The sequence below is a fragment of the Gopherus flavomarginatus genome, chromosome 8, assembly GCF_025201925.1.
Source record: "Gopherus flavomarginatus isolate rGopFla2 chromosome 8, rGopFla2.mat.asm, whole genome shotgun sequence".
NCBI classification, from domain to species: Eukaryota; Metazoa; Chordata; order Testudines; family Testudinidae; genus Gopherus; species Gopherus flavomarginatus.
The window spans coordinates 12,703,032-12,717,128 of NC_066624.1; the positions used below are offsets into that span (position 1 = coordinate 12,703,032).

General features: G+C 41.1%; 1 protein-coding gene across 1 annotated transcript in view; it reads right to left on the reverse strand.

Moving 5' to 3' along the window:
• Nucleotides 1-14,097, reverse strand: part of IL1RAPL2 (interleukin 1 receptor accessory protein like 2) — a 563,669-nt gene that overhangs the window by 318,925 nt on the left and 230,647 nt on the right. The gene's annotated exons all lie outside the window — the stretch shown is intronic.

Genomic DNA, 14,097 nt, shown 5'->3' on the forward strand with positions numbered 1-14,097 from the left:
GGTTAGTTGAAGGAAGCTACTTCCTCCAACTTGCCTGTGGATCTGTCCCCAGTTTGCAGCAGTTTAAGATCAGGTCTACACTACAGACCTATTTCGCAAGGAGCGTGACAAATCCACATCCCTGAATGATGTAGTTATACCAACCTAACCCCACCATGTAGAGCTTCTCCCATCAACAAAGCTACAGTCTCTCTCACTGTAAGGGCTTGTCTTCATGTAAAGCATAAGTCGGAGGAGAATTGGGCCCAAAAAATAGATCTGTGAGCCTGCGTGGGAGCAGCTTGGGGCCATAAAATCAATACATTGAATTCATTTGCCTATTATACAAGAAATAATCTTCATGCAATACGTAAGCTGACTTATTCAATACAAATTGCAAATACAACCATCCAATGGAGCCTGCAGATGCATAGACACAAGATGCACAAAATAGGTGTAAAATGCCTTTATTCATTTCAATTAGGTGTTGACACTGAAGCATAATCAGCCCTCTACAATAGTCCCCGTTCTAATTAGAAGTAATACAAGGAAATAGAATCCTTATTACTGTTTGCATTAAACACACTTCTGTATTGACTTTATATCTATAGGAATCATGAATTTGTATAGAAAGTTGTCCTGCCCTTACAGCATGAAACAACGTATCTATTTTTTTCCAGTTACTCCTTTTTAGAACCGACACCCTCACTCCCAACTGCTGGGAGGGTGCTTGGTTACACATCTCCCATTAACAGCAACGTCAGCCGCACATCTAATTCTCCATGCACCGTTTTGAAAAAGTAGAGGTACGAGACTTGTAAGCTCTGTATTGTGGAGCATGCCAGAAAGCATCCACGTTTCTACAATGCAGCCTCACCTCAACAGGAATCAAAACAAGGTTTATGTTTATGATTTATAGAGATTATGCAAACTGTATTTGATGACATTTAAAGACTAAATGAGGCACAACAGTTGATCACACACAGCCTGCCTTTTGCCATACTCCCTTTCACACACTGTCCTCCTTTAATGGTAAAACAGATATGAGGGAACTAAGGCCTAGATACAATAGTGGGACTTGCAGATAACTTGGCACTGACATTAGTTGTGTTAAAATGTCAATTGTATGTTACACATAAAGGATGAAGAACTTACCTAATGCAATACACAATATCACACACACACGAGATCTTAGGCCAACTGGACAGTGAAATTCAATTTAACTTTATCCAGAAGGGCAAGCACCTTAAGATGCATGAATAAAGCAATGTTATCTTACAAATGTAGAATCCACCTATGCAGTTAGGAGTCAGGGTTTTCCAGTGCAGTCTTGTTTTTAGGGTTGTCGTCTAACAATTAAAAATTCTACCCGAGCTGACACTTGGCTATCAAAGTTAAAAACAAGAATCAAAAAAATGTTTTAACAATTTTACAGACAGATCATGCTGATTATTTTTGAAAGGTAGAAGTGGAAAGGCAAGATAAACTATGTAACAGCAGATGTTTCCCGTGTGCTCCAGTAACTTGGAAAGAGCCTTGGGCTACCTCTAGACTACCCGCCGTATCGGCGGGTTAAAATCGATTGCTGGGGGATCGATATATTGCATCTCATCTAGACGCGATATATCGATCCCCGAGCGCGCTTATATCGATTCTGGAACTCCACCAACCCCAATAGCATTGCGGAATCGACAGGGGGAGCCGCGGACATCAATCCTGCGTGGTGAGGATGGGTGAGTAATCCGATCTTAGATATTCGACTTCAGCTATGTTATTCACGTAGCTGAAGTTGCGTATCTAAGATTGATTTCCCCCCGTAGTGTAGACCAGCTCTCGGTGTTTAAAACTTTTATCGTCACACATCTTCATCCAGTATTTGGTCTAAAGCCTCTGGTATTCTGGATTTTTAAGACAGCCTAGGAAACAGATATAATTTCAATGGGAATTTTGCCAATTATTTCAATGGGATCAGGATTTCTCCCAATCTTTTGTATTCTGAGACAACTTTGCCTTATTTTGTGTCTTAGTATCTTGTATCTCAATCTGAAAGACAAGTGGGCACCAAAGCAGGCGTGCATGTTATCACAGGAGCTACCTTAAAGAAAGCATCCATTCTGTTACCATGAGAATAGCATCATGTGCAAATGGAACATGGAATTTCACATTATGTGTACAAGCAGCATGAAGATAAAATAGCTGGCTTTGGCAAGAGCGGGCTTTGTGAACTAAGAAGATACATTTCAACCAGTGGTACATTTTTGATCTTATTGTTTTAGTATTTATTTTGCCTAATATGATGTGACAGTTTCTAATACGATCAGTCTTTCATACCCTAACGAAGTTAACACACACTAATTCAATACGATTCTAATTCAATAGGATGGGATGAACAAAGTTGTAGATGTGCTAAAACAGAAAATTTGAGTCTCTTTCCATGCACTTTTCAAATAGCAGATTCAGCTCCGCTTAAAAGAAAAACAGAAAAATCCCAATGGGAGCTAGGTTCCTACCTGCTATTACCCCTATTTACCTTTTGGAGAAATCTCTATTTTGAGCAGTTACAGTCAACACGCACTTATTTTTGGTAACTGGTATTATTTCTTCTGTGTGCAACAATTATTAAAGGAAAGTTTTCCACTGCTCAATTCAAAGCAAGGCAGAGACATGATCTAATTAAGCCCCCTAACATCGAAGAGAGCTTGGTATATTAGTATTATCCTTTTATTACAGATGAGGAAACAGAAGTTAAGTGACTCACACAAGGCGATAGAATCAATAGTGGAGCCAAACCTAAAAGATGAAAAAAAATAAAAATCAAGATCCTGGATCCCATTCCTGTAAGCAGTCTAATATATCCTACTGCCGATCATATAGAAGTGGTTCGGAAAGGTTTCTTATTCATTGAACTGGAATATGTCCTACTTTATGCATTAAGGCCCTGATTGATGAAAACATCCCTTTTCAAGACTGCACTGAAACGTGCTTCACTTTGAAGACAATGGAAGGCTAGTCCCCTTTACTTTTTAGTGTATTTAAGCTGTGCTCTATCTATTTTGTGTAGCAATAATATGACCCCACATTCTGGTTAAAATATCAAGTCAAACTGCCCACAGAAATCTAAGAATATTATGTCAACACAGTTACCTTTATCAACCAAATTTATAATCTCACCATAAAGTGCTATCAGATTTGTTTGACAAGATATATCTTCCACAAAACCACGTTGACTGGCATATATGATGACACCAGGAACTTTTTATTCCTGAAGGGGCCAAAAGCTGTACTGTGTATTTCAGTGTCTTTTGGTATTAATGATCTTTTATAGTGTTGTGTCTTTTCAAACACAATTGTATACTGGTTTCCATTTAAAAAAATCATTGATCAACAGCCTGAGACATTTCACCATTCATAAGTATAGGAAGAAAATCTGGTCTTTTTTGTTACATGTTGACTTTTAACAGTGGCTGTTGTACTTTACATTCACTGTAAATTTATTCAGACAAAAAGAGATTCCTTGATAAACCAGAATGCAGATGTTTCACACAAAATATAAGCAATACAAATTTGCTAGAAACTGATCCTTGAAGTTTTTTATTGGGGCATTGTACCAAAGGGTTATTAAGGCTATGTATATGAAATAATGGAACAAAATTGTGACTTCTATTCCAAGCCAAAGAATGATACATGCTTGGCTTTTTAAAAGTTGTCAATCTTTCCCTCTCACTAAATAGAGACCTTCCACAAGAAGGGTTCACAACAAAATTGACTGCTTCATAGTTACAGAATCTCTTGCCATAAAAAGCATTTTTAAAAAAATAGGCAATTTCTTAGGCATGAATTCTTGAACTGAAAGTGTATGGTAATTTTCAAAGTTCAATCAAATGGTCTGCCGGCATATTATTTATTTGTATTGTGGTAGCTAGTGACCCCTGCCCAATTGTGTTAAGCACTGGACAAGCACAAAATAGATGGTCCTTCCCTCTACAAATTGAGTATCAGACGACAAACAAGAGGCGGATTCAGCAAATCAATGGGAGCACCAAGTAACAATGTGACAATTACAATAAGCAGTGGCCACAATGCACCAGCTGGGTAGACAGAGAGGAGTTTTAAGTATGATGTTGTGGCTTTTCAGACATTTACAGGAAACTTCCCCCGTGCATAAGGGATGGAATGGGATAAAGAACAGGGGTCTTTTTACCCTCTCTTCTCTCAAGTACATCTTCCCCCCCGCCCAACTAAATGAGATGAAAGAATGCTACACTTCATCATTCGGAGTCACCTCTTCTATCCTCTCCCCACTTCCCTTCAAAATTACTGTAGCATCTGAGAGCCTTTCAGACTTGAACATATTTGTCCTTGCAACATCCCTGGGAGCTGGGGAAGTGCTGCCATTCCCATTTTACAGATGAGGAACAGAGAAAACCCCTCATTTGCCCAAGGTTACACAGGAAATCTGTGGTGGAGCAATGAACTGAATCCACCGCTCCCACGTCCCAGGTTAGCACTCTAGACACTGGACCATCCTTTCTGGGTACAACCATTGAGAATAAAGTTCTGGGAATTGTCTGGAAGAAAAGCGTTACGCTCCCCCTGATTTTTTTTGGTTTGGGATGTAGGTTTGTACTTACTTTTGGCTCCTCATTCACTACCACTGGGCTACTTTAAAGCCATACCTGCCTCTCTGAATCTCACTGCAAAATCCACTCTCAATCGTCCATTTAAAATAAGTGGGGAAGAGCAGTCCCACCAGATTAGAATGTTTCTGCACCACCTACATTTGCTTCTAACTCATTTCCATAACTGACAAAACACTCAGGGCATTTCATGCACCCTGCGCCGTTTCTCTGGCCTCACAAGATACTTGTTTATTGCAGCTGCTTCTCCTGGCAGACTTTGCCTCAGGGCAGCATTACGCCCACAATCAAAGGGGAGTTTTAAGTTAAAAAAGAGTTGGAAAAATTAATAGTCTCATATAAAGAGGAGAATGTAGCAAAATGACTTTGAAAGCAACACCAGATCTGGCCTGGGAATTAAGGCGGCACTGTCATCTTTAAAACAAAAACACACGCCCCATATCTCTCTGAAGGTGTTTTACCTGCAGCATTTATACCTCATTCCCAAGGTTAGTATAACTTTAGGAGACTAGATCCCAAACCTTTCCGCCCTCCACAACCTCACCTGGGTTTACTTTGTGTATTTGACAGGACTGCCCCTCCCAGTTCTGTCAGGGGTGCTTGATGCCCTAAATGGCACCAGAGAAAGCAGAGAGGGCCATGCTCTCCCACACCACTGAAGAGCAGGAGCAGCACTCAGCAGGAGACAGCTGTAGCAGTATACACAGTGGCGCTCTCCTTGCATGACAGAGTTCTCCCGGAGGGAACAGAACTCTGCACCTCCCTCAACTCTTGAGTCAGACCAAAGAGGCACAATTAAAACTTTAGTCATTTTCCTACTGTAACTGACCCTCGTTGGGCCAACGCAGGGTTCAGACTTGGAACCGTCTGCAATAAAAGCGTGAGCCTTTACTGCTTCAGCTAAAAGGACTAAGTCCTCTGACTGAATCCTACAGCAAATCAATAATCCTTTTCTGATCAGGCACTAGATGGGGAAATGCAAAATCCTGAACAGGCTACATCGCACATATTCAGGCTATTTGTCATCCTTAGTTCATTAAAATGTGTCACATTAGTTACACGAAAGAGTTAATGCACTAGTCGTGAGATCACTGCACCCAGATAGCAACCAGCTTCTACCAAAGCTATTTGGACTACTTAAATCATCAAAGATGATCCAAGGAAAACAAATCAATGCATTCTTCATTTCTGAATAATTTATATCTAAAAATATGAAGCAAACCCACTAACTGGCTTCTCTAGCAAGAGGTAGGCGTATTCATGAAGTAATAGGAGAACTTAGGCATCCGGTTATTATGCTCTTATAGATATTCAAGATAAATATACTAGACCTAGAGATAAAAGAGCGGAAATGTTTGCAATTGGCTTGCAGTATAAAACTCAGCTATGACATCTCCAAAATCACCGCCTCTTTCGATGCATTTTGATTAAAGCAAAATATTAGCACACATCTCCTCTCTAAATTGCATATCTAATTGGGAAGGAAACCCTTCATTTAATTGCCTGAGAATCAAACACATCATGACTCAAGGGTTTTCTACATTCTCTCCGCACTGCAGAGTAGCAACAGGCATAAGTAGTTTTTGGGGACAAAGGCTAGCAAGAGGATTGTTCTTTCTTCCACATGACTAGATGTTAAGAGTACAGGAAGGCCTAAACATTCGAGGCACATCTATACTACCCGCCAGATCGGCAGGCAGCAATCGATCCAGTGGGGGTCGATTTATTGTGTCTAGTCTAGATGCGATAAATCGACCCCCGAGCACTCTCCTGTCGACTCCTGTAAGCCACTGGCACGAGAGGCGCAGGCGGAGTCAACGGGGGAGCATCAGCAGTCGACTCACCACAGTGAAGACACCGCGGTGAGTAGATCTAAGTACGTCGACTTCAGCTACGTTATTCACGTAGCTGAAGTTGCGTGATGTAGATTGGTCTCCCCTTCTGCCCCCACACAGTGTAGACCAGGCCTCAGACTTCCATGGACAGCAAAACAGAGAAGAGACAAGGTAGGGAAAAAACAGCCAGCTAGACCGAGCAAGATAAGCACAGGAGATTAGTAAGGGAAATATTATTTAAAACCAGGCAATTGGCAAAAGGACCACGTCAAGGAAAGAACTAAGTAAGACTCTCTGGGCAAAGTGACACTGCACATATGCTTTTCATCATAAATTAATGTAAGAAAATATGGAACATGCTGACAAGCAACAAGTTTTCACTCTTCACTTACAAGCTGATTTAACTGAATGCAACACCACATTAGTCACGTTAGCTCCTACTCTCACAAATGCAAGGTAATTTACTGAATAATAAATCAAAGCTCTCACAATATATCCAAGTTTATAGTTTCCACTAATACCTGCTAAAAAAAGCAAGGAGGGAAAGAGAAGCTCATTGTGCCCGGGTTTAATTATCAGTTATTTAATTTATTCGGTTTCCGGCAATTCTAAATAGTGCAGTTATTTTGACTATCAGTATTTCATTCGTTGGTCACTCTTCCAAATGTTTACTGTATATCTAGCCTAGACTACCAGGTAACTGCGGATATTGGAACAGTAATTCTACAATAAAATTGTTTAATAACTATCAGACGGTATTTATGATTGCATTACCTTGCTGTTTCCATTTACTGGTCTAAGAATATTTATTGCACATCTCATTAATTTCAGTGGAAAAATAGGTTTCATTGATTCATTAAGGGATACCATAACACCTGAGGAGAACTAAGGAGAAAACCTCTGTTCTACTTTAATGTTAAGGCTTTGCCTACTACTAGCATCAGGCAGGAGCATAGCTAGTGAAAATAAAGAGAGCTGAACAGTGCTCATTTAATTTTAATTGGTATCTCAATTATTTGGGCAGCTGAATTCTTACTGGGCCTTGCTTTTCCTTCACATAAAGAAATACGGGAAAAATGATGAACCTCAGGATAACTCCTTACCTCACAAAACAAAGCAGCACAGAGGAACACACATATGCAAAGAGAATGGATGAAGAAATTCTCCCCAGGGCTGTAGCAGAGTGGGACAATAATGCTGTTGCTAGATTAAGGCTAAGGAAAGCTGATAGTAGGAATGAGACTGATCTTTCCAGGAACTGGATAACCTATGGATATGGTCCTCACATACCATGCCAGAGGTCCGGGGTTCAGAACCCAAGTATGCCTCAGAGAGGCTAAATTCTCTAGATCTATGGTATAAAGAGAAGTCCAGTTACAGAACGCTTTAGTGTAGGGGTGGGGATGCCATATCAGGTTGGAAGAACATCTCAGTGGATCAAGCAACTTGAAACTGTCCCAGGATGAAAACTGGAAAGGCCCAGGGTATAGCTTTGGAGCACACATTTTTTAGATGGTAGGAGGTTGTTGCTTGGAAGAGGGTACATACATAAAGAAGCTGAGCACTACACCAATCCAAGACAATAAGCAGGAAACGTGAAAGCACGCCAAGCAGCTAGGTGCTGGAAAATAATGAAATAATGGCCATTAAGTTTTCACCTTTTAGTTTTGTCTGGATGTTGGATGACCTGGTTAAACTTATTAAATTGTTTTTTTTTTTTAAAGATTCTTAGGGCCAAGTTAAAAGGTAATATATAAGCTGGTATCAATTAGACTCCTTCCTCCATCTTGGTAGGTGTGAGGGCGTAAAGAACCATGATCTGGAATACATTTTCTATCCTGAAAGATAGATCAAGTTTAATTTCCCATAATTCCATGAGCCTTTCAATGGTTTCTGCAACTATACATTTTCTACAATCCCAAAGAATAGGTGAATTCGAGATTCAGCCTGGTTTCTATAAAGTCTTTAGTTTGCTTGACAAAATGTTCTCCTTAATAAAACATAATTGAAACAAGTAGGGAAGGTCATTTCAGCTATTAAATTCCTCCTATGAATTACTGACAGTATGGAAATCTTTGTACGGAGTTCACCAGGTTTTACCACTGTGAAGTCTATGGGCTGAAAAAGTCAAATGCAGCCTCAAGTCTTTTCTCAGTGGCAATGGCCACTGGCAAAATAAGTTTCAAATAAACTACTCCAAAGAGTACTGACAGGGACTCAGTTACATCTAATTCTCACCCCTCTAAAGATGCTTCTGGGTAAAAGAGAGTGCTCAGCTGCCCCAACGGACCAAGCATTTATCCCTGCCTCACCCAGGGCCTGTTCCAAAGCCCAACCAAGTCAATGAAAAGACCCCAATTGATTTTGGTGGACTTTGGATAAAGGCTGCTGTACAAAAAGAGCCAGACTAGAGGAGAAAATCCAGGATGCAGTGACCTCAGAGGGCTTCTTGGGAAAGTGCCTGTTCTGAAGCTGCACACAGAGGTGAAAGTAAGCTGGTACGGTATGATATGCTGTACTGGACCGGCTTCTCCAGGCCAGCGATTTAAAGGGCCTGGGGCTCATGGCAGCAGCTGGAACCCCGGGCCCTTTAAAATGCCACCAGAGCCCCGTTGCTGGAGCCCCTGGCTAGCGGAGGCAGCCGGGAGCCCTGGGCTTCGGGTGGCAATTTAAAGGGCCTGGGGCTCTGCTGTGGTAGCGGTGGCCAGGAGCCCGGGGCCCTTTAAATCACTGCTGGAGCCCCCGGCTGCTGCTGCTACTCTGGGGGCTCTGGCAGCCAGGCTCGGGCAACAATTTAAAGGGGCCAGGGTGGTAGCAGTGGCCAGAGCCCCAAGCCCTTTAAATCACCACCCAAGTCCCGCTGCTGGAGCCCTAGGGTAGCTGCGGCGGGGCTCCAGCGGTGATTTAAAGGGCCAGGGGCTCCAGTCGCTGCTCCCGCAGTGGAGCCCTTTAAATCTCTGAACCCTTGGGTTGCGGCAGCAGCTAGGAGCCCCCGGGACTCCGTCAGGCCGGGGGCTCCACTGCAGTAGTGACAGCTGAAGCCCCAGGCCCTTTAAATCATCCCTGAGCCCTGGGGCTCCCAGCTTCCTCTGCAGCTGGTAGCTCTGGCAGTGATTTAAAGGGCCTGGGGCTCCCTGCCACCACTACTGCAGCGGGAACCCCGGGCCCTTTAAATCTTGATTTAAATCTTTAAATCTTGATTTAAAGGGCCCAGGGATTTAAAGGGCCTGCCTCTTCCAGTTGAAGCCCTGCCCCCAGCTCAGGAGTCTGGTGTACCTCTAAGTCCTTTGAGATGCTTTCACCCCTGGCTGCACAACACAAACCAACAACATAGAGCCATGGCAGAAAGTGAGTGACAAATAACATTATTTGGGGAAGGAGGGGATGGAGATGGGGAGAGGGACTCTGCACTTAGTATTGCAAAACTGGGAAATGCAAGAGCCACTGTCATGTTTAGTGATAGGTGCACCAATCACAACCACCATCTGCAGACAAGCAGAGCTATCAGGAAACCAGACACAGACAAATCCCAGCTGAACTTCCTGCTGCCTATAGATCATCATTCTATCCCAAAAGGTGTTGGAATTGAATTGATTTGCCCCTGTGAGCAGAAATGACCGAAGTGGAGATTAATGCATAATCTGAGCTGTGCATTTTATCCACCTATTCATAGGTGAGGAGGAAAATGAGCACGAAGACAGAAAGGGGTATATTTTCAAAGCAATACCCCTTTGAAAGTCATATGCCTCCCGTCACTGGCAGTAAGACCTGTACAGCTATAGCCCCTCTAGAATGCTTAATGGAGTACAGTCTTAAAGCACTCTTTCTTCCTGTAAAGTTGAAGCCCCAGAACACCCCCTCCATGGTTGGATGTGGCATTGCTGCAGCTATGCCTCAGTTTCCCTCTCGTGTTCTTCGGACAAATCCAGCCACTAGAGTGGCCTGAACTTCTCATCAGCACACACTCCGGAGTCTGACCTTTCCCAGGGCCACAGAGTTCTTTAATATGTTCAACAAACATATAAAGACAACTAAATCTTCAGCCTCATTGGGCTCTGCTGGCTGCAGCTCTCCCTCACAGGTGATCCTCAGCTATAAATGCAACATTTCCACATTTGTCCTCAGGCTCCTGTGTCCCACTGCATCCCTCAGTCTAGGGCTGGCATAGTTCTTTCCCTTCCCAGGGTTTCAGGCATGTCCTCATCTCTGAGTGGCTCCTGACCTTCCCTCAGGAGCAGACAACCTGCTCTTTTGCCTTGCAGAGTAAGATACAAATCAGTACATTTCACTGTATATATTACACGCCTTTGAACAAATATTGGCTGGAATTATTACAAAAGCCATCATCTGAACCTTTAAAAAGATTAATAAAGTGTCTATTTCCTGAAGTTAACACAGCATTAAGCCTATGGAGTGCTGTAAGTACTCTATTTCCACAAACGCCATGTGACATTTGAACTATATAGACATAACTTTATTTATTGTATAAAAGTATATTAATCCTGATTGATTTCAATACTTTTCTAACATGGCAGTTCAGTTTAATCCAATACTAAACTAATTGGGTTATGTTTGATTTAAAAGTTTGAAAACCCCAGTCCAAAAATTGTTCAAGGCTGAATTTAGCAAAGTCATAATCGTTAAAAATGTATATTATGTACTGGGGCTATGTTGAGTTTACTGGCAAATTTCCAAGCAGCAGACCTTTTAAAAGACTAATTGTCTGTGACTATAATTCCCAGAGCACTCTGCACTTTTTGCCATTGACTTGCAAATACCAAGTTAGAATAGTGCTGAAAGCATCAGTGGGAAAATATTCTTAAAATGTTGAAGGGGGAGAGCATTGCTCTTTTTTTCTATTAGTACAAAGCTGCATATTCCACAAAGAATATAGCAATTCCAAGTAGCATTACACTGCTGTTAGATGTCTTCATCTTTCCATACAGAGCTTTACAGAGCTCTTCTTGCCAGGCAGACACCAAGCTGGAGGGAGAAGGAAAAGGACTGCCAAATTCCTGGGGCGGGGGTGGGGGGGGGGAAGAATCTTCAGCAAGAACTGCTGAGAAAATCTGTCTCTCTGAGCATGGAGACAGAAAACTTAGGAAGCATCATTAGTGCAATTCACCAGCTCTGTTTTAGAGGGTGCCAACAGTCAGACAACTCTTAACTAGAGTTGTACAAATAAGCAATCTTTTTGATTCAGTGCTCAAACAAACAAAAAATCATGTTGACCCAAAACAAAGATAGGGCAAAATTTTCTGCAAAACGAAAAGTTGAGTAAAACTGGTTTCAGTCAGAACAAAAATCTTTCTTTTGATCCAAAACATTTAGATTCGTGTAAGGGGGTTTTTAAAACTTCTTCAACCATAAAATGCAACATGACTATGTCAAACTGTAAAATTAAAACTGTGTGTTTTGAAAACATCAAAATGAAATGTTTCGACTTGTTCAGGACTGTTGGGTTTGTATATTTTTTTGAGGGGGCCACAAAACAATCTGACAAATTTGAAAACTGTTTTGGTTGACCCAAATGTGCACTTTGACGGAGGAAAAAAAGTGTTGGCCAACATATATCACCTAGCTCAACCCAAGTGCTTCAGAGATATAGAAAATGCAGAAAAATCTAGCAGCAACAGATTACCATAACTGAGGATGAGTGTGAATAAAAGGGCCCCAGATAGCTTAAAAATATATTCTCTTCAACCTACAATGTTATATTCCTATTTTGCATCAATCTTGTCTCCCAATTCTCTTGGCGCTGAATAAGTCAGTGGCATCTCTTTTCTTTAGCCTTACTACTACTATGACCAATGGCTGAAGACAAACTAAACCCTACAAGGGAATGGTCCATAATGAGACATGGTACAGTACTTCACCTGGTTATACTTGCCTTGCAGAGAGTCTAAGGACCAAATTCTCAGCTGGTGCAATCAGCACAGCTCCATTGACTTCACTAATGCTACCCAAGTGGTAAGTCATTAATTTCATTGAAACTGTGCTGCCTTACACCAAATGAGGATGTAGAGTTAGATCCTAAACAAAGAAATTGCTCAACATAGCCAAGTTGCTGGGCCTTAAAGTTGGTCAACTGGGTCACAAGTACCCATGTGAGACACTCTGATACATTACACTGAAGACCTCTCAATGTACATCCCCAGCGCAAATCCAATTAGCGTCCCTTCTTCTCTGCCACACTCAGAGGTGTAAGGATTGAATAATAGTTGAATTTGTGACCTGAAAAATCACACTGTAGAGAAGAATCAGAGGGGTAGCTGTATTAGTCTGGATCTGTAAAAGCGGCAAAGAATCTGTGGCACCTTATAGACTAACAGACGTTTTGGAGCATGAGCTTTTGTGGGTGAATACATCCGACGAAGTGGGTATTCACCCACGAAAGCTCATGCTCCAAAACATCTGTTAGTCTATAAGAAGCCACAGATTCTTTGCTGCTTTTACTGTGGAGAAGAGTTAGTGTGAAGAAAGAAGCTGCCAAATTTAAACAAACAGAAGCTCTCCTTAGGATAAAAGACAGGCCTATGCAGAAGCATTCACACTTAATTACTCTTAAAATCTTTTCTCAGGAGTATAGAAACAAGACAGCTGCATGAAAACCACTGCATTAAACTAAACATTCAAAATTATCATCTGGAAGGAAATCTGTTCTGGTGAGCTGAATTTCTCTCATGTTAAAGAAAAAAGTTGTTTCTTGACTGAAGCAATGTAACATCTAAAGCAGACGTACAGACCATAGTTAAATAAAAGCCCTGGCTTGAACATCTTGAATAATTCTTTGGATATAAATTATCTGATTTCTCCCCCCACACACACTTTTGGTGAAACAAGCCAGATTCCTGAATATGTATTCATTAGTTATTCCAAAGTACTCACCACTTTGGGTGAACAATTTGCAAACAGTTCAGTTGACTTATACGTTCACTATTTTTAGGAAATTTGTTTTTGTCCAAAATGGGACAAAATGTCAAACGAGCTGAAATTTTCCTGAAACAAAAGTTCTGGACATTTTTTATTTGGAAACGAGAAGGTGAAACAAACAGTCTACTGTTTCAACTGAAACTAAACTATTTATTTCAAAATGGTGACTCAAAATGAAATAATTTCAAAATGTTGATTTGAAACTAGACTAGTTCTTTCTGAATTTTCCCCCCAAATTGGAAATTTCTCAGACATCAATATTTTCCGATATTTTTTCGTGATGAAACATCGTATTTCATCAGAATTATTTTCATTCACAGCATTTCAACCAGCTCTGCTATTGGATATTTGTGGGGTGTGATTAGTCACCTAACTCACATGGTTTTGTGTCTGCCTTCCAACTGGACAAAACACTTTAAAACTGGAGGGAGAAAATGAACTAAGGAGCAATTAATTCTCTTGTATTCATATGAGTATGCTGGTTCTTTTGAGAATATGGGTATTAATTAGAACAGGCCAAACACTTGGGTGAAGGAAATCGATAAGTGTAAATACTGAATAATGAGAAGTATGGATTTGGAATTGAGTGATTTGGAAATCATGTAAATGTTCACAAAAACTAGTTTTGCAGTATTCAACCATCTCTACCCCTAAGAGAATACAAGTTACTAAGATTGAGGTAATAGTTTAAAGCAAAGAATATGTAAAAATGT